Source organism: Myotis davidii, unplaced genomic scaffold (genome assembly GCF_000327345.1).
Source record: "Myotis davidii unplaced genomic scaffold, ASM32734v1 scaffold20, whole genome shotgun sequence".
NCBI classification, from domain to species: Eukaryota; Metazoa; Chordata; class Mammalia; order Chiroptera; family Vespertilionidae; genus Myotis; species Myotis davidii.
Window position 1 is genome coordinate 1,571,740 of NW_006292574.1, and position 22,727 is coordinate 1,594,466.

Below are 22,727 nucleotides of genomic sequence, written 5' to 3' on the forward strand. Positions count from 1 at the left end.
TGTAACTATGACTCAAATATCAAGTCTCTGGAACTTTTCATTAATGCAGCCAAAATATATCCATTTATGTATTTATCTACATGATTATGAAAATATGGCAAATGTTAATGACAGTTAAAACCAATATCTGTAAATTGTACTATTTTTTCCACTTTTACATAATTTAAAATTTCACAAACAAAACATAAAAAAGTTAATTTGATGATATTTTGGAATCATTACAAGTATAATGATAATCATATCACTTTTTCCCACTATTAAAAATCAGAAGAATGGAATTAACTCTCCAGAGCAGAGGAACAGAAGGCATTTGTATTGCAATATGAAATCTGGAATATACAGAGAAAACCAAGGATAAATAGAGAATGGTAGTTTTAAAGCCTTTTTCTATTTTATAAGGACACACACACACACACACACACAGCTATTAATCAATAAAAGTCACCTGCTTCCTAAAATTTACTTATTAATTGTGATAGCCTGTTCATCTAAAATTAGCCATGTTTAGGAATGTGGAAGGCAAATCTAGAACCAGTCATCGCATACAGTTACTCATCATACTAAAAGAGAAATAAAAACAGTCATTATTAATTGATTTAATTCATGTAACAAACAAAGAAAACACTTTGGTTATAATTTTAACATAGGAATTGGCAAAGTTTATTGGAATTTACAATCCCTTGCCATAATATAAATTCAGCACTGCTGTAGTGGCAGAAAGGGAAGTGTTCTGGAGTACTCTCCATAATTCCTATCTCTCATGTGACTGGAGCTTTAAACATTACAACGGTCAGACTTCTCTATCAGTTTGTTTAAAATGACAAACTGTTGAATAATAAATCAGCTGGGAATTTAGTTGAAAACACTGAAAAACATCCATAACTGTGCCAAATAATGTTTAAGCGCATATCTGTACTATGACTAATGAAGAGGAAAGCTAGAAGCTAAGCTAACAATGTTTAAAATATAAACTACCCTTTATTTGTATTATAGGCAAGAATAAGTAGCATTTAATGGAGATAGAAGAGAGATGAGAGTGAAAAAAATCAACATAAAGATTAAATATGAATGAAGCTGTCAAAAAATGCGGTGGGAAAGGAATTAAAGTCCCAATCATGTCTATTGGACTGAGTTTGAGAAGTATGGAAATGGTGAATATGGAAATGTCAGTGTCAATGGCTTGTTTTTTTCCTTGCTTTTCTAACATCAATGCTTGCTTAATGAGGCAGAAAAGTCTGTTTAAATTTCTGGATTGGTATCTGAACACCTTAATTTTCTTGCTTCTATTCTGTATCCCTGGAGAATTACCTAAATTACAGTGAGTAAAAGTGATAAAAAATTCCCAGTAGAAAAAAATACCATTCAATCCCTTTCTATTTCCAGAAATAAAATGTAAATCAGCTATAACTTGCTGTATACCCATGAGACTCAGGACAAGTTACTCAGGCCTTTACCTGCAAACTTGATATTGAATATTCATCTCTGCCAGAAGCCCACCAGTTTGCCACCACATGTACATGTAGAGTTTCCATTAACTTTTTCATGTATTAGTCTTAAATATAAAGTAATTAATAAGGATCACCAGATACTTGAGAAGACCTTTAACATAAAAGACAGAGACAAAACCACTACACCAAAAGGAAATATATATATATATTTGTATTATAGGCAAGGATATTTGCAATTACCATTCTTGTAAAGACAAAATAATTTTTTCATGAAATAAAAATACCGTGCTACAAAATTAAAACAGAACAAAGCACTGTTCTTAAGAATTTTTTTATATGATGATTCTCTCTCATCATTTATGTTTCTATATCTCGCTCCCTCTCCCTGACTCTCACTGAAATCGATAAAAACGTATTTTTTAAATGATGAAAAAAATCAATTGAAGGGTTAAAAGAGACCATCAAAGAGAGTCTTCCACATGTAGCATAAATGAATATAAAGGGGGGAGGATATAAATGTCATCAAGCAGGAGATATAAGATTCAATGAACAGGATTTCCAGTGTGGCTCATTACATGACTGACTCCAATTCTTTCATGTCCTCTAGATGCCCACACTTGCAATGGGCGGAGTACTGGCAATGTCATAAGGAGGGAAATGGCCGTGTGTTCATTCTGAGCCTATTGTACATTTGCACATGTGCCCTGCCATGTGGAGAACACACCTGGCTAGCCCACTGCTCTGAGGAACACACGGAGCAGCCACTCCAGCTGACTCACATACCTGAAGTGTAAAGCAGAGAAGCCCAGCCAAGCCACATCAAGTCAGAGAGCCACAGTAAGAGAGGTGAGGGAAAAAAAAGCAAGTAAGCGCTACTGTAAGCTTCAAGTTTGGGGCCACCTGCTGCAAAGTAAATGCTAGCTGAAATATAGACAGAATAAATAAAGGGAAGTCAAAAAATTAACAGAGAAATAAAATTTGCCAGAACTGAAGATGTAATACTGAAGTTTCTAAGTCATCAACAAGTGTTAAACACAATGAATAACAGTAATAATAGCAGTTATAAATCAAGTGACAATAATAAAAAACAACAAAATGGCTAAGAAATTACTCTGTACTATCTAAGGGCATTGGTAGGGGCAGCGAACAGTTTTCATACAAGGTATAAAAATCAGAAATCATTAAGTATTAAATTTGGGAATAGCAACAAACACCTTGGGGACAATAGAAAAACTACCTCAGAATTCTCAGGGAAAATTATTTTCACCGGAGAGTCTATATCCAGGCTACAGATTTCTACTGAAGTCTATACTCGGGTTGAAAGTAGAGTAAAGACCTGTCAGATAGGTAACATCACAGAATGTTTAATTCCTGAACAGGCTTCCTTAGTAAACTACTAAAGAAGGACATCCAAGAAAGAGGAAAAATAAAAGGATTTACTAGATTCTGATGACACAAAGTTCCGGTCTCCTGAAATTCAGTAGGCTTAGTGAGTAATTGGATCCAACTGGAAGAAAGAGGAGAAAGATATAGGACAAAAAGGAAATGATTAAAGTTAGGAGTGAAATATTCATCACAAACTAAGCCAAACAAAAACTAAGCACATTTTTTATAACTCCAGGCTTACAAAGAGTTGTGAAATAAATTAAAAAACAGTAATCATAAAACCAGAGGATTTATATGGGAAATATGCTGACATAGAATATTGTAAATTAAATCTTGTGGTATCAAAGCACTAGGAGATTTGGGTGAAGGAAAATGAGCTGGGAGAGGTTGTCTAGAGATGTGCAAGTGTAAGGAGGTTCAATTCTCCTTTTTCATGTGAGTACATCTAAAAATAATGCCTAATATTGAAAAATTAAGAAAGAACTGCACACAAACTTCCAGGAGAGTCTGGGATAAAAGTAGTTGATGCTGGAGTGAGCAATATGGGGGTAGAGGGGAACAGAGTACAAATCTGTTTCGTTATGACATGGGTAGTACTATTTACCACTTAAACCTGTATACATATTACTTGATAAAAATAAAATTATTTTGAAGAAAGGACAATGCTTTAGAATAATTTAAAAAACTTAATTTTCACCTAATAAAATAGACAAATAATTCCATAGGCACCATAAGGACCTGATTACATAAGAACAGTAGGACGTGGTACTACTATCTTTCGTTGTCAGGAATCAAACATAAGCCTGTCTTTTTGACAAGACTAAGCTCAACAAAATTACAGACTGAACCATTTTTCATTACCCTTGTTATAAATTGAACACCTATAAGATCAAGATTTATGCATTCCCAAATTGTAAATTTGTTCTTTAAAAATGCTTTTTCTTCTATGCCCAGAGAGGATTTGTATGCTATGACCAGTTTTATCCCCCTATTATTCCATATTTATAAAAGGATGAGGCCCACAAATAATTACTGGAATAAATAAAAACAAAATTGTTTCTTTGTTATTTAATTCTAGAAAATTTGAGAACTTTAGGCTAAGTAAATATTTTAAAGTTTAGAACTTATGATTTTTCCAGTTATAATTGACAAAATTTGAAATGTGAAAGAATGAATATCTACTGAAACTTGTTTATATCTTTTCTCACATTCTATCTGTTGAAAAACATTATTATCTATGTTATTAGTATTCCTAAATTCCAAAATATATTTCTAAATGTTCCAAATGTTGGAACAAATCTAAAAATTTTTATTGTGTATTGAGGAGACAAAATTTAGAAATTCAAAGCAATCAATAGCTAAAATGCTTTTTAATTGGTTATCGCAGCCCTATTAAAGGGCCGTTCTATTCAGGGATAACATAAATCAAAATGTTTTTGAAATTAAACAGAATGGTCAATTCTTTCACCAGGTTTGATTTTATGATCAATGCAATCACAATCTAAACCCCACACTATATTTAACCCAATGTGTATCAATTAATATGCTAAATATAATGTTTATAATCAAATAAATATTACATTTGTAGGCACAGGGTAATGATTCACATTTAGAATTGCCTCTAAAATAAAATATAATAAAAATAATTCTAAAGAAGTTAAAACACAAAGAAAATCTCAAAATTGTCACCAATCACGTCATTGCAATTATAAAACCTTCTTATTCATTCCAAATCTCTGCTTACTTCATATCCTCAATGTTCCTATACAGAATAGCACCTCTGCATCTTATTACATTACTTAAGGATTCTCTTAATCATTTTGTAAAATGTTGGTTGCATCAGAAACAAATGCCAATTTTCAAATACTCCAGAAATCAAGAAAGGAGAGTTTAACATATTAAATCATGTAAAATTTATTACAATTGACAATAAAACACAAAGATGACACATGCAATGAGTGTCTATCCATATATAATAAAAGTATTAGAAAGTATGTTATATCTAAAATGAAAGGTTAAAATGTGATGGTTAAGAATAGACACTTCTCCAAGAGTTAAAAATAAAAGGGGGGGATATTGGTAAAACTCTCAACAATATTATATGCAAAATAACAAAGGAATTCAATTTTTTAAATAAATCAAACTATACTACAAAGCTATTACAATAAAAACATCCTGATACTGGCATAAGAACAGGCGTATAGGCCAATGGAATAGAACAGAAACCCCAGATATCTACCCATCCCATAAAGTCAATTAATATTTGACAAAAGAGGCAAGAGCATACAATGGAGTAAAGACAGTCTCTTCAGTAAATGGTGCTGGGAAAATTAGACGGTTACATGAAAACAAATGAAACTGGACCACCAATTTACACCACACACAAGAATAAACTCAAAATGGATAAAAGACTTCAAAGTAAGTCTCAAAACCATAAAAATCCCAGAAGAAAATATAGGCAGTAAAATATCAGACATTTCATGAAGCAAAATTTTCTCCAATACATCTCCTAGGATAGGAGAAACAAAGGAAAAAATAAACAAATGGGACTACATTAAACCTAAATCTTCTGCACAGCAAAAGAAATCATCCTCAAATGCAAAGGGAACCCACTGTATGGGAGAACATACTCACTGATACGGGGTTAATTTCCAAAATATATGAAGAAGTCATACAACTCAACAAAAGGAAGACAGAAAACCCAATTAAAAATAGACCAAGGACCTGAAAAGACACTTCTCCAAAGAGGACTAAAAAAATTAGTCTGAAAAAGAAACGTTTTTAACAAAAAAATTGTTGGGGAAGGGGTTAATGTGCAAAACATTAAAAAAAAAATCTTAAAAACTAAAAATGGTTCTTCCATTTGACCCAGAAATCCCACATCTTGGAATATATCCTAAGAATCCTGAAACACCATTTCAAAAAAATATATGCATTCCTATGTTCATAGCAGCACAATTTACAATAGCTGAGATCTGGAAACAGTCCAAGTACCCATCAGTGGATGAGTGGACAAAAAAGCTGTGGTACATTATACAATGGAATTATATGAAACTATAAAAAAGAAAGATTTCTTACTCTTGAGACAGCATGCATGGAGCTGGAGATCATGCTAGTAAGTGAAATAAGCCAATCAGAGAAAGAAAACTAACCTACCATCTCACTTATATGTGGAATCTAACAAATAAAATAACTGATGAGCAAAATAAGCACAGGAACATGGAAGCATGGAACAGACTGTCAGATCTCAGAGGTGAGGGGAAGAGATTAACCAAGGAACTTGTATGCATATATGCACAGATCATGAACTCAGACATACAATAGTGTGGTAAAGGCCTGGGATGGGGCCTGAGCAGGGTAGAGAGGGCAAATGGGGGGAAATGAGAGACATCTGTAAAATTCTCAACAATAAAAATAATTTAAAAATAAAAATAAAGAGCAAGAAATACAACTATGTTGGCTATAAACCTGGACACTCAGAAGTGATCGCATCAGTAAAAATGTTCTACTGAGCACAAAATATAGGGGAAATAATAGACTTCCATATTAATTTTAACGACTTCAGAAACCTCTTAGAGCTATCAGCACATCTTTGAATTATTCTTAACTAGATGGCAACATTTTGTATCTCCTAGGATTCTCATTTTAAGAAAAGGTGAACTCAAAAATGTTAGGGTCACAAATTTTGTTTCTCCCCATATTTTTTTTTCTCAAGGAGTATTTCTGTCATAAATTATTCTCCATAATCAATTCCACTCCCAACTCTCCCCGATATATTAATGAGGACCTGACAGCATCATTAAATAAGCCAGTCTTTTTTAACGCTGTTTTTTTAAGGTATTTCTGAGTATAGGAAGTTAAAAACAAATAAACAAAAAGCCTAAACCTCACTTAAAACAGTTTCCCTCCATTTTAACATTTGCTTATGTAGAAATGATATCTATTCCTTTTAGAGAGCTAAGGGAAGATACAATAATGCTCCTAATATTAAGCTAAGTGCATAATGTAGACAACATGTTCCAATATAATCTGGAAAATGTAGTTAGGTTGCCAGGATAAGGAAGTTCATCTCCCTCCAGGAATGAAACTTGAGATAACTGGAAATGAATGGACAGCTGTGTTCAATCATAAAATATAGTTATTTCTCAGGCTCATTTATATGCAGGAAAAGCTTATCATATTGTCAAATAGTCTGAAGAAATAAAATATTTGTCAGTGATGAGGGACACTATCACTTTGCTTAACAAATTAGCCTCAGTCTCAGGAGATGGTTTAAGACAAGAGGAGCACAATTAGAACTAGCCTGCAGGCCCCTGCTGAGTGGTAGTAGCCTTGATACTGTCAGGCAACACCTAAGAGTTGAACATCCATGCAGTCGAGCCCTCTCAGGCATTCTCCTCTAGATCCAAATGACCAGAACAATTTTGGGACTAAATAAAAATATCCAAGACACCCAATGTTCTGGAATTTTCTTCACACTGATCAACTATTCAAATTCACAGGAATTTTTAGTAATTAATTACATAGACATCAGTATTTTTAAATACATTTTTATTGATTTCAGAGAGGAAGTGAGAGGGAGAGAGAGAGATAGAAACATCAATGATGAGTAGGAATCATTGATCAGCTGCCTTCTGGGGGATCGAGCCTGCAATCCAGGCATGTACCCTTGACCAGAATCAAACCCAGGACCCTTAGTCCACAGGCCGGTGCTCTATCCCTGAGCCAAACAAGCTAGGGCTAGACATGAGTCTTGACATTGTCTATTAAGAGGAGTATATACTTTCCACTTCAAGATTCTCTTTTCAACTTCAGGTGTTTTACTGGCTGTTTGCTAAGGTATGTAGTTTACTGAGGAATCATTCTTTGTCTGAATAAGCTTTTATCAGTGTCATCAACACTAAAAAGAGGTTGGTTCCCACTAACCAGCCAATCTATTTCATGCATCCCCCTAACTCCTCTGGCATAAAATTGTTCTTTCAGGTCTCAAAAAATAAAATGGTAAATATTTTAAAGAAACGGGAAGATGGAAGGATGAGCATCTACTATATAGATACTAAGGGCCAGAGTCTTCTGCATAAGCTACTTCTGAAGTGTATTAGAGTCTTGCAAGGGAGATGTGAGAGGTAAATGCGGCATTACAGGCCAATGAGCTAGTAGGAATCAGCACAACATCAAATACAGGTTTTCTCAGTCCAGAGCCCATGCTCTTTTGATTATGCCATACTGGCCTTCCCCGTGTTTGCTTCACATCCCCTCTGCCTCTGAAAGTTTGTGTGTATACTGGGGCACATTAAGGTTTGAACATATGCTATCTAGTATTCTCTTCCATAAACACACAAATCCCTGGCAGTCCTATCAATGAATTTAAACATAATTAGCTTGGTCCAAACTGGTTGGGATTAAAAACAACAATTCTGCCTAGCTCTGCTATGGAGTCAAGAAATCTACATTCTCTGAAAAGCTAAACAAAAAGTATATGAATATATGGAGGTATCTAGGTAGCTATGTATTTGTCTATGCTTAAGGATTGTCTGGTTGTTTTTAAAGACTTGGAATCACATAGCCTTAGTTATTTCTCCCCAGATATGTCTCTATTATTTCCAGTAAAGGCAAGATACTGAAACACATTCCTAGATATCTAAGAATGAGATTATATTTGTAAAGCTAGGTGGGCTGTGAGTAAATGTATTAAAATATTATTACTCCACATATCTTCAGTATCTTAAACATTTCATATTATTGATGAAGAGATATTTGACTTTCAGTTATTGCATACTCTAGTGTTAGACATAATAACACTATGATTGAATATATTCAATGATGTCTTTGAAAGAGGGCAAGTTTTGAAAAAATGATTATGTGGCTATTTCAAATAGTACCTTTGAAACTGCATTTTGGGAGTGCTTCTTAAAACTCAAACACTGGAGTGTAGCTCACCATTTCTCTGAAGTTAATTATTCATATGTTGGCCTGCATGTCATCTTGACCCATAGCCAAAAACTAACTCAGGAAAATGTACAGGTAACAGGACTCCAGAGCACAGATATAGGCCAAGGTTAGAGTGTTTGTCACATCCTAAATTCACAGAGGGACGTTTGCTTTATATTTAACTATGTTCCAATTTTTTACAAGGATTATAGATTCCTGTTTCCTTTTTTAACCGGACATAAGCACAAGTTGAAACAGTGAATAAGTTAACCTCGTGTTCAGAAAATAATAGAAATGCATTTTTGTCACTTTGTGGTATGTAACCAAGAATCTGAAATACTGCATTAAAAAATTAACCCCTTTGAGTTTGAGACAAATACTGACTTAAGAAATAAAACCAGACAATATATCCCCCATCAAACAAAACATCGCCATTTGCATCATTTTATGAGTATATTTACAGCCACAAAAAGTACCATTTGTTGTGACTCAGCTATTAAAATGGAGAAATAAGAAAACTTGGGGATAAAGAAGGTATTGGAACATCAACCTTTGTATCACCAATCATATCCCTGACACAAGGAGGTATATATATATATTTTTTTAAAAATATTAAATGCATAGGGAGATTCATCTGTGAGACGCCATGAAACACAGGATGGTAAAGATAGGCAGTGGGCAGGAGCTTTGAGAAATTTACACCACTATCTCTTTGTTTGTTCAACTTATATTTGATTCTATAAACCAGTGGTTCTCAACCTTCCTAATGCCGCGACCCTTTAATACAGTTCCTCATGTTGTGGTGACCCCCAATTTCATTGTTACAAATTGAACATAATTAAAGCATAGTGATTAATCACAAAACAATATGTAATTATATATGTGTTTTCCGATGGTCTTAGGCGATCCCTGTGAAAGGGTCGTTTGACCCCCAAAGGGGTTGCGACCCACAGGTTGAGAACCGCTGCTATAAACTATACAACTATACAAATAAAGATAAGATTATATTCCTCTACCATGTACCCATGTTCAGACCAAAAAAAGTGAACAGAAAATCATTCATAGAGTTGAGTTTTTAGGGTTAAGCTGGCTGATGTATTATTGCATATAAAGTATTCAGCATTTTGTTTTCAACTTCCCTTTCTCTGCATTCTGTAAAGGTGATTGTTGGGACATCTCACCTGAAAACATGAGATCATCAGCCAGTGGATAAGCTGGTTAAATGCCCTCTCGCTATGCTAACAGTTGTATTGACTTGAAATGCAAATAAAAAATTGTTTCCTTGCTGCAGTGGTATTGACAAGACACCTAAAGATGCATAAAGACCTTTGTTCCTACAAGTTTAAGAGAAAAGAAGCTAAGTAGAAAGCTTTTTACTCATGAAATATACTCAAAACCAACTTCCATAGTAAAGTCTCAGCTCCTACCTCATTCCTCATTCCTACTTCTTCTCCACCCTTGTGTAGCTTCTTGGTCATTTTCCTTTGCTAAATTCTGCATCTGATTTTTCCCATAAATTGACTTACAGTTAGTGTCTAGTTTGGGGAATCAACTAGTCGTTATGTTTACTTCTCACTCCCATTTCCCTGGCTTTGTCCACAGCTGCTCTGGACCCAGGTTATAAGGCACTTGCCACAGTGAAAGGCAAATTAATCTCCCAATTGGCATTACAAATCAGCTTCAAGCTCTCCTATCTCTGTACCTTAGGCCAGTGGTAGGCAAACTGCGGCCCATGAGCCACATGCGGCTCTTTTGCCCCTTCAGTGTGGCTCTTCCACAAAATACCACGTGCGGGCGCACATACAGTGCGATTGAAACTTTGTGCCCATGCACAGAAGTCGGTATTTTGTGGAAGAGCCACACTCAAGGGGCCAAAGAGCCACATGTGGCTCCTGAGCTGCAGTTTGCCAACCACTGCCTTAGGCCATACATTAAACAGGCTAATGCCTGCATTCCATGATCTTTACACATTTTTAGCTTTCTTGAGGTGTGATTGACAAATAGCAATGATATATATATATATTTTTTTCAGAGCTTAATCTTTTGATAGATGTATACACTATGAAATCATCACCATAATCAAGCTAATTAACATACCCTTCACTTCATATAGCTACCATTTTTCTGTGTGTGTGTGTGTGTGTGTGTGTGTATGTGTGTGGTGAGAACACTTAAGATTTACCCTCCTAGCAATTTTCAACTACACAATATGGTATTAACAATTATAGTCACCATGTCATATATCTCATTGATCTTGCATAACTGTGAGGGGAAGAATATGCCACCCCCAAATGTGCCATTTTGGCATGTGGATTGTTTTGAGCTAAAGGCAATTAAGACCCAGCAGTTTCACGAAAAGCATTTACTTCACTCCTAACAGCCTACAGGAGTTTAGCCATATCTCTTCCTGGTGCAAGAGATAACTATTTTTTTTTAATACCAGAAAGACTTATCTGTACGGCTTTACAAACAGTTATTCAACAAACATTTACAGCTCAGGATGGTTTACTAGTATAAGCCACATTGCCTGACTGCCTTTGAGTCTCATATTTTGTGGGCCTCCTGCACATGAGAAATTAAATTTTTTTTCTCCTGCTAACCTGTATTATGCCTAACTTAATTATTAGCCAGAAAAAAAAAAACACCTAGAAGAGGGAAAAATTTTTTCCTCTCCAACTGAAATTTTGTGCTCTTCTATCAACACCTCCCTTTTTGACTAAGAATCTACCACTGGAAGCCACCATTCTAGTCTCAGCTTCTAAGAATTTGACTAGGTTAGATTCTATATATAAGTGAGATCATGAAGTATATCTTTTTCTGGCTTATTTCATTTAGCATAATGACCTCCAGGTTTGTGCAGATTGAGATTTCCTTCTTTTTTAAGAATAAATATTGTATTGTATGTATATACCATGTTTTCTTTATGAATGTGTCCATTAAAGTACATCCAAGTTGTTTCCATTTCTTGTCTATATTGTGCATAATGCTGCAGTGAACATGGGCATGCAGGTATCTCTTTGGGAATACTGATTTCATTTCCTTTGGATCAATTTTCAGAAGTGGAATTCTTGAAAGTACACAGTACTTACATTTACCATTTACAGTAATCAGAATAATTATGATATTGAAATCATTGTCAGAATATCATTCAACTTTTATAAGATCTATAATATATTCTTTCCTCATTACCACAAATAGACATCAATTTTTTAAATAAAATGCTCAAAGTCACTAGTCATCAGAGAGGTGCAAATTAACATGACAATGAGGTATCACCTCATACCTGTCAGGTGATAGCTACCATCAACAAATGATGATGGCCAGGATGTGGAGAAAAGGGAAACCTAGTATACTACTGGTGAGAATGCAGATTGGTGCAGCCACTAGGAAAAACAGTATGGAGTTTCCTAAAAAATTAAATATGAAACTGCCATTTGACTCAGTGATCCTACTTCTAGGAATATGTCCTAAGAAACCCAAAACAGCAATCAGAAAGACTATATGCATCCCTATGTTCATAGCAGCACAATTAACAATAGGTAAAATCTGGAAATAGCCCAAGTACCCACTAGTAGATGAGTGAATAAAAAAGCTGTGGTACATTTACATGGAATATTATGCAGCAGTAAAAAGAAGGATCTCTTACCCTTTGAGACAGCATGGAGGGACCTTGAGAGTATTATGCTAAGCAAAACAAGCCAGTCAGAGAAAGACCAGTATCACACATCTTACTCATATGTAAAACCTAATGAACAAAATAAAAATAGGGTGGTGGAAACCTGGGGTGAAGAGTGGAGAGTGGTGGCAGGCTAGAAGGAGTCAATGTTGGAAAAAAAAGGACATCTATAATACTTTCAACAATAAAGATATTTTCTTTTAAAAAGTAAATCAGTAATCTTGCCTACTTTCTTTTTAATACCAAAATAAAAATTGCATACTCTCATGTATTGTTGGTGAGAATTCAAAAATTTGTATAAATCTTTTTGAAAGGCATTTTCCTATATCAAAAAAAGAAGTAATTATTAATGACCTACTAATTCAAAATTAACCTATGGATATATTTATAGAGAAAGCACCCCACAAAAATGATAAAGTATAAATTATCATCAATAGTGGGCCTGTTTGAAAAATATAGACGACGGTGCCCTTGGAGGTCCCAGACCTGTCTCTTGTTTCAATAGTGTTTGGATGGAACAGACTCAGGGACGCCCATTCTCTGGCCACTCTCCAGAGTCTTATCCAGTCACCACCTTCATAACCACCTCCAAGACCAGCCAACACATTGTTGTTGTTTTTCTAACTTAACTCTTTATCGCCGAACAACCATGAGCTCACAAATTAGTCAGAATTATTCCTCCAAGCTGGAGGCTGTGGGCCTCCTACACCTACCTCTCTGGGCTTCTATTTCCCCCTGGACAATGTGGCTCTGAGGGTGGGGGCCACTTCTTCCAAGAGTTGGCTGAGACGAAGCGCAAGAGCACTGAGCAGCTCCTAAAGTTGCAAAACCAGGTGCTGAAGCCTCCCCAAGGTGAGTGGGTAAAACACAGGATGCCTGGAAGCCGCCACAGCCATGGAGAGGCACCTGAACCAGGCCCTTTGGGAGCTGCATGCCCTGGGTTCTACCCGCGCAGACCCTCAGCTCTGTGACTTCCGGGAGAACCACTTCCTGGGTGAGCAGGTGAAACTCACCAAGATGACGGGCAACACCTGGCTCCCGCTGCAGGCTGGCCATGCCCTCAGGCTGGGCTGGGCTGGGCGAGTATCTTTTTGAAAGTCTCATCCTCAACCACAACTAGGAGCCTATGGAGCCCAGAGGTCTTTGAGGGGCCCCTCTGCATTCCCATGTTGTGTGGCTTTTACCTGAGCCTCTCCCTGAATCTACTAGCCATTCTTTTAACCACTGTGAAGCCCTCTCCCATACATTAGACCAAATGGAAACAATAAAAGTTTTTGCAGGAAAGGAAGGAAGGGAGGGAGGGAGAGGACAATGTTATGATCATTTATTTTTTTATACTGTTTTTAAAACATTTTATAATAATTTTAAATTCCCAAATTTCTTTATCCTGTGCTGTGGTAGAAGGTGTCACCCTGACAAAGTATGAAGCAGTCATTGTGAGTGATTACACTTAAGTGGGAATAATACCTTTTCAATCCATATCATCAATCACATAATATTTAAAAACACACATTTAAATGAAAACAGAATATTTGAAATTCTCATTGAACAAGACCTGAATTATGAAGGATAAGATATGCCTAAGAGAGCCTAATTTGACAGCTTTGCCTGATTCTGACCACAATTTAGTATCATTTTTAGATTTTACAGAAAAAAACTGAAACCACTGATAACATTGTCAAGACTGGTTCTGGTAACACTTCATCTTGTGAAATTCCTGAGTAAATTGATCATTAGAGTCTGAGGCTTTATCAACCTTGCTGAGCAAAATACCAGAAAGAATGGTAAATTAGCCATGCGACTGCTCTTAAGTGGATCTCTGGTAAAGACGAGGAAAGATGGGGGAAAGTTTACTTTTAAATACTCTACTGGAGACCAGCACCCAGAATTATAAAAATATAAAAAGTGGAAGTAAAAAGCCATGTCACATGTTGCTGTTCATTACTACATGTTAACATATTTATGGAAACTGATTCTATCACATAATTTCTTATGCCCCGCATTTTCCTTTTCAGAATTTGGTTGTCTTTATTATTACATATGCCAAGATGATAGCTTTAAGATGGTCCTTTGCCCAGTTTGTCAATGCTTACCAAATATGTTAACATTTGTTGTCAGTACTTGTTAATGCGGTGAAAAAAGAGATTTAAGAACTTTCCTTCTCAGCCTAAAATTAAGAATTAAATATAATACTTGCCAAAATGCAGCCATACAAATACAAATAGAGAGAGAGAGCTGACTTACATGGCACTAATATTCACTCCTTTGAATTAATTTTAGTTTCCCAAATTTTCAGTAATGGAGCTTAATTTTAAAATATCCACCCTGGCCTCTTACACTTTTAACTGTATTAAAGCATACCAGGGCAAAATATTTGAACATAATATTATGGTCCCTTTTAATTTATCTTCTCTGTATAATGTAACTGATATTACAGTAAATTTGGTTATAAACTTGACTCTTTGAATATTCAATACTTTAGAGGCAAAGAAGCTAGCCAGTAAGTTACATTACCCTGTAAAGTCAAAACATTTTCCCTTCAAAGTAGTATAAGGGAGCAGAAGAATATTTACCCTATGATTATATTCTGCATTCAATTAACATAAGCTTGTTTGATTTCAGGCTATTAACATCGTTGCACTAGGTGATCAAATCAAGAGTATCAAAATAGAATAACCAACAAGTTAAATAATTGTTTATACAGATTGGTACAGCATTTCACTGTTTAACAGAAATCCAGCCGCACTGATTTAACCAATGGACATTCATTCAATAAGACTAGAAGTAAACAGTATAGGTGTAGTGGCTCTTTGATGTTCCTTATCCCCTCTCTCTTTGATTAATATGAGTTTTTTTAAACTCGTAGTTGTGTCATGGTGAGAAAACTTTTCCATCCACTGCCTTGAACTGCTAGGCAGGACTAATAAGAAACAACAAGAGAGAAGTTGCTTTTATACCTTGACTTTTCAGGATACACAGAAAAATTTTGCTTGGGTTTTTCAGCGAAAGTTATGTTATATATAATTTTAATAGCAATGAAATATATTTCATCCCCAAAGAAAATCCATGTTTTATTAATAAGGAGGAAGGGAGATATATTATGCAGTTAAACAGAAATGTTTGTCTCACAATTTATATACATAACCAGAGGTAAATTCAGGTTTGGAGAATTTATACTATCCTAATTTGGGGGGTCCTCTATGAGTAAAAGACTAAAGTTATAAAAACAAATGTAGGTATGAAATGAGTACTTATTTGAATGATGAATAATATTTTACAAATTAAATATAAGAAATACATATATGTGATCATGTGAAGACATGACTAGGGCATCTATCAGGACTTGGGATGGGTCCATGAGTATATAATATAGGTGTCAAACTTATCTCGAGTCCTTAAATACATACAACTGTGCTCATTCTTTTATTTGCCAGCTACCTTCATTAAAATAACTAAGTTGTACCTATTCAATTGTAAAAATGATCAAAAGAAACAACTTTTGAGAGCTTAGTCCTACCTATTAAACTGTCACACAGATGGCCTTTGTGGTTTGCTGTTTATCATTAATTTGATACAGAGGTTATTTTGATACACTGAATAACATTCCACAACTATTTAATTTATTATTCATTCAACTTAAATATATTTCCCATAGTCATTATCAAAGGAATAATTACATTTGGAGTCTAGGCACTGAATGTTGCTGTAGGTATAATTATAATAATAAATCACCTAATAAACTACTTTTTTAGATTAGAGTTTAGGAAACAGAACTATTGCTTTTAGGTTATTTTAGGTACTAAGAAAGCACAGGTTTACTAGATTACCAGTGATCTAATAACTTGAGTGAGGGAAGGAAATTTTGGATACACATACATAGAAGCATATATACACAACTTTAGGCATGTTAGATAATATGCGTATTTGGTTAAATGTAAATCTTGTAGAATTTTTACACATGTTTTCTACTTAATAAAACTGAACTTCCCATATTGATTTGCCAACATTGGCTTGCTTTAAAAAAAATGCATAAGTTAAACTTCTATTTGACTTGATCACAAATCCTAAACGTTAACATCACTAATCTCTGAATAGCTTTTCCCTTTCAATGTAGCGTAACTCAAACTCAATAAAATCTTTTAAAACACACATTCCTAAGTCTTGCTTATGACTTGCATACAAGTGTGTGTAATAATGACATAGCCAAATGGTTTATACCTAGGTTTGTTTCTATTGTAAATCATCTATTTAATTGTTTTAAATAAGTTTTTATGGATTTCAGAGAGAGGAAAGGAGAGGGAGAGAGATTGAGTCCACAACCCAGGCATGTGCTGCCTAGTAACTCTAAGAATAGTAACCAAGTGGAAAGATAAATCCAGTCCCTATTATTCTATTTTAGCCAAAGAGAGCTTTCATATCAAGATGTTTTAAAATATTTCTCTTGTAAGGAAAGAAAACAGGTCATTCCTTTTCTTTTCTGTGGCCTTCCACAATTTACGAGAATCACTTGGTAATTAAACCCCAAGATTGTGGGTTCCTCTGATTCAGACAACTCCTCTGTTCAAACTGCGGGACAAGATAAGCTACCTTGAGGCTGCATCCTTGCATCCTCCTCCTCCCTGATATTTTCACAACTCAGGGATAACTTACACCAAGGAATCTAGTTAGTAGACTCCTTGGTATAAATTCCCTCTCCCCTTCAAACAAGCCTCTTTTGAACTCTTCATAATTTTTGCTCTAAGCATGTTTTACATACTTGGGAAAATACTGATAAGATGTCATTGGGACATCTGCCAGACTGTCTCCTGAAAGGCCACCCTCTGGGGCTCATGTTTAATCACACACAAGTAACGTTCCTACAGAGGTTCCTTGACAAAATACACCAGATATAAAATTCAAATATTTACTTTATAGGACAACATTGGTAATAATAATACCAATGTTTTAAAAAAATTAATATGATAACACAACTCCAAATACACAGTTTTAATGATCTTAGGACTTATTTTATAGTATACTTATTTTTTAATTCAGGGAGGTTGATAGCCAATTAACCACGGCTCTCTGGTAATTTCCTATGATACCTCACAGACATTACTATGGGCAAGTAAAGATGAAAATGTAATTCACATACTCTAAAAAGTAACAATTTATAGAGTATAAAAATGTTCACTGGCCAGGAATGTTTAGAAATTCCAAATATTGCTAGGAGTGTTAGCATTTCCAGTGTTGCTTTAAAGCAGTGGTTCTCAACCTTGGCTGCACATTAGAATCACCTGGGAATCTTTTTAAAATCCTGATTTCTGGGCCTCATCCTCCGGAAATTCTGTTTATTTGTTACTAATGTTGTGGCCCCCACCCCATAACAAAGAAACAGAATTTCCGGAGGAGGAGGCCCAGAAATCAGGATTTTAAAAAGGTTCCCAGGTGATTCTAATGTGCAGCCAAGGTTGAGAACCACTGCTTTAAAGCATTCCTAATTGGCATCACAGTAACATTGCCATGTCACATTGCTAATATAAAAGCAAAGGGGGTGTGCGTTAGGCACATGAGGTTCAAATGGTTTGAGGAAGCCATGCAGCTCAGTGTATTGCACCTATTCAATCTTAACCTCAGCATTGCCTTTTTCATTAGGTCAGGGTCGATTACATTTGCAATCTTCTGTGATCAGTACAAAGTCTGGTTTCACCAATATATCTGTTCTCTTCCTAAGGCCTCGGCAAATTTAATAAGCCTTGAAGGTTGCTGAGCGTACCAGCTGTAGTAAATGCAAAGAATAAAGAATATACTAAATCCACAGTCTTTCTAGAATCACAGGTGTTACAAAGTCTGTATTTTATAATTTCCAATATATTGTTTTAAATAAGAGAAATGTATAGACGACTCTTGTTTCCTGATTGCACATGGATGTATACAAAATATATGTTGACCTGAGGCAAAATCTTAACTCTGCGTGTTTGCCACATTTGTGTGTCTACATATGAGCAAAGATGAGCAAACAAGTGGAGAAATGTAATTGAAAATAAAATATAAAAGGTTCAGGACCCAGTAGCAAAAACAAACAAACCACTAAAAGGCAGAAAATTGGTTATTATCTGAAGTAAAATTCAATAATTTCAGACTGAAAGGGATCAGCCTAATTTTTCAATAACAAATGTGAACACAGCAAGTTACTCATACCACAAGTTACTCATACTTTAAACCTGTGAGTTACAGTGATAGGAAATCTGCCATAATATTTACCACCCTGTAGATGTTATTCCATGGTAATATGTATTCTGGCTTATTTGAGGTGGGAAAAAATGGAAGCATGGGACATAAACAGAAAACTTGCTCTATTAAGGGCTCGTTTAGTCAATGTGTATTGTTTAGACATTATTATTCAGCTATAGTATGCCAATCACTAGTGTATTAAGGGAATTATTCAAATTCTCCAGAAGAAACACATAAAAGAGTGTGAAAGGAATTGCCTCTGTATGTGTGTTTGAGTATAAATATGTTTTCAACTCATTCCAAAATTACCTAAGACTAGAATATACGTGTTTTGGTCCTCATACCACCTCTTTATGAACTCATTTTAATGGAGGCAGCACTTTTTAAAGTTTTTTTTAGAAAGGAACAAGGAATAAGCCTGCAGTCAATAGCTTTAACCAGGAGACTTTTTATGGCTTTATAACTAATTACAAAGCAAGCGTGCATTTATAGACATAAACCCAAACAAGGACACTGAGCTACTTCATAAAGATGAAGAGAGATTACACAATACTGTCATGATTAACTATTTTGTTCCTCTAAGGGTATGTTTAGGTTTCTAGTGTTATTTTGCAATTTAATAAAAATGTAAATGCCATTCTAGGTGAGAACAATGGGGAAGATAATTAGAACAAAGAGGAGGGTAGGCACCCCAGAGCACCTGAGTAACAGATGGCAAAAAGCTGTCCTGGCTCCACCTGGGGGATTTGCCGAGCTCCTGGCCTATAGCACGAGTGTGTGAAAGAGATAATTAGCACCTCTGTTCCACAAGGCAGCTAAATACAAGCTTGGTGCATATCGGCTCAAAAGCTATAAAAATGGACTATTCATATGTAAGGGCAAAAATTATCTAAGCAAAGCATATATGAGAGAAACAGTGCTTCTAGAAATCCCATTAGTTCCAAGGTAGTCCTTTATATTTAAGCATTTTGTTTTATTTTTAACCCCTATTAACCAGACCCTTAGGTTTTTCACCGTTTGCAAATTGGCAATAGTGGAAATGAGTATGCGTTATCAAAGAGGAGATGGTGTTTCCTGTTAAGAAGATGTATGCAGCCAGCCAGAGTGGCTCAGTGGTGGAATGATGACCTATGAACCAGGAGGTCACACATCGATTCCCAGTCAGGGAACATACCTGGATTGTGGGCTCTATTCCCAGTGCAGAGTGCGTAGGGGCAGCTGATCGATGGTTCTCTCTCATCATTGATGTGTTTCTGTCTCTCTCTCTCCCTCTCCCTTCCTCTCTGAAATCAATAAAATCTATTTCAAAAAAATTAATAATAATTTTTAAAAATGAAGAGGGATGCATTGAAGGCTCGGTTTCTCTATATAAGTCACTGGGTAAATTCGAATTCTTGGTGGGATTGAGCACCGGAGTGCACAGCACTTTAATTACATTTTAGAACACTACACATCTATTTCATTTTAACCTGTATTATGTCACACAATTCTTCCCAAATGTGCTCTCTGGCCATAAAGGAGTATTTGCAAAGCTCTATCTTCAGTCAGACATACATTTAAACAAAACACATGGTCTTTAATTAGCTACTTCATCTTACCAAGTTTTAGTTTGCTTATCTGTAAATTGGGCTCTGAGGTTGAAAGATAAGGCTGTGTATTAGTCAGCGTCCTCTAAAGAAATAGAACTGTTATCTCTAGAAAGAGAGAGAGTGAGAGAGAGAGATTTATTTTAAGGAACTGACTCACCAACTGACAAGCCTGAAATCTGCAGGGCAGGCCAGCACTCTGGAGACCCAGGGAAGAGTCGATGCACAGTCTTGAGTCCCGAGGCACTGAGAACAGAACTTCTTCCTCTTGGAACTTATTTACATCAGGGCCTATTTAACCGCCTCTTGGAGCTCCCCAGGCAAGGCTGTAAATGGACAGGTGTATTGCTTTTGGAGGAGTGGGCTGGCCGTGCAGTGCCTCTCAGACCCAATGAGGATCATCAGCAGAGCTTTTAAAACCTAATGTCAGTCCTTCCCCATTCTTACTTCATTTCAAAGCTCCCCAGGGTATTTTTCTTGTGCACTCAGAAACCACTTTTGAGGAAAAAAGAGGGGAGTCTAGAAATAATAGAAGTGTGTCAATCACGATATATTAGAGGCATAAAGTTAAGCAGGGCTCAAGCTCACAGATTTACCTAATTGCATCACCTTGCCTTCAGTGTTGGCCTGGGGCTCCCAGAAGCATTCCTAGATAGAGGTGATAAATCACCCAAAATAACTCTCTTTCTGACATTGATTTATTACCTTATACACAGAGCAGTTTGTCAAGGCACCTTTTGTTAAGTGTGAGTAAAATTAAGACAATTCAAAATATATAATATCCCATTTTTTTATATTTAAAATAATGTAGTACAAAGAAGCTATAAACATGAATAAAATGAGGAAAACCAACTCGAAAAATATGCCATGTATAAAAAAATGAAAAGCAAGCTTTACTAGCCAGTTTAACATAAATTAAACTTACTAGCTATTCATCAAATCTCCAGTTTGGCCTTAAAAGTCATAAATGATATGGAGATAATCCATGTATTCAAAGAGCTTACTGTCTCATTAGAGGTGAAATATGTGATGATGACTGATGATAAAAACAGCTATTATTTATTAAACACTTACTATATATTAAACACTGCTTAAGCACTTAAACCTATGAGTTCACTTCACTCTAATAAAACGTATTAGGTGCTAATTACCATCTTTTCAGATGGGGAAATTGAGGTTGAAATTATTTTAATCATTGTCTGCTATACAGCTTAATTACTGGTGAAAATAGCATAAAATTAGGTAACAGACATAGGAATTGATTAAAAAGCCTCAAAACACTGTGTCTGGCATGGAAATGCTGATCATTCCCATGAACATGGCCATGGAAGGTAGAGGGAGAGGCTGAAATTACCTAGAAAAGTAGATAATGGGAGAAAGAACAAGGGGCTTCCCACTCTTCCCGGCCCCTGTCTCTACTCTTATTTTCCTCACACTAGCATCTCCCACTAAAAGCCATCTTCATCAAGAGTATTATCCAAAACACAGCACACCTGGGGGTTTACCCAGCATTCCAAAGAGAACAGTCTGCTCCCCAGCTGTGCTTTTCCCCATTTTTTTTGCCCAGACCAAACCCCCCTTTTTTTTTTTCTTCTCTCTCCATTGGGAGGCTTTTTCGGGCTCTCTGCTCCAGAGTCAGCTCTCTAGCTGCTGGATCTCATACTTTCCGCATGTCTCGCCCCCTGGCACCTAAACTTCATTATTTATTGGCAAGCTCGTCTGCTCTCAGGGACTAAGTGTACCCTCAGAGTTCCAGCCTTAGAGATGTGTGCTCGTGTGTCCCCAGCTGCTCAGTAAGAGAGTGGATCTCCAGCGGGACGATGTCCCAAGTTTAAAAAACTAAACAAAGTAAATAAGTAGAACAAGAAAATAAGGGGAGAGGCCAGCTGGGGCTCGTGAAGCAGGATTTCTGGAGCAGGCTGTGGGATTGGAACGGAGAGAAGGCAGACTGATGAGCAGCTGACATGGAAGGCGTCTGAAGGAAAGGAGGAAGGAAGGAAAGCCAGCTAAAGCGGGGAAGCCTGACATCCCCACCCCCCTTCACAGAGTAGCAGAGCTCCCAACACCGAGATTTCGAAGGGGAGTATGAATCTTACCTGAAGCATCAAATATTTCCTAAACCTAGGGAACGTGATGAAATTTGAAATCTGATAATGTAACGGAATTACAATATTTATTGTAAAGCTATGAGAAAACACTTGCTTCGAAGGGCAGTATAAATTTTACCTGAAGCATCAAATATTTCCTAAATCTAGAACGTGATGAAATTTGAAATCTGATAATATAACGGAATTCCAATATTTATTGTAAAGCTATGAGAAAACACTTGTCTAGAGGTCCTACATTTTTCTAAGCAAATTGTGTAGAAATATACACATGTATTTTACAGATACAGACTCACATTTTTAATTACAAAAATAAATCTATGGCCCTAGCGGTTTGGCTCCGTGGGTAGAGCGTCGGCTCGAGGACTGAATGGTTGCAGGT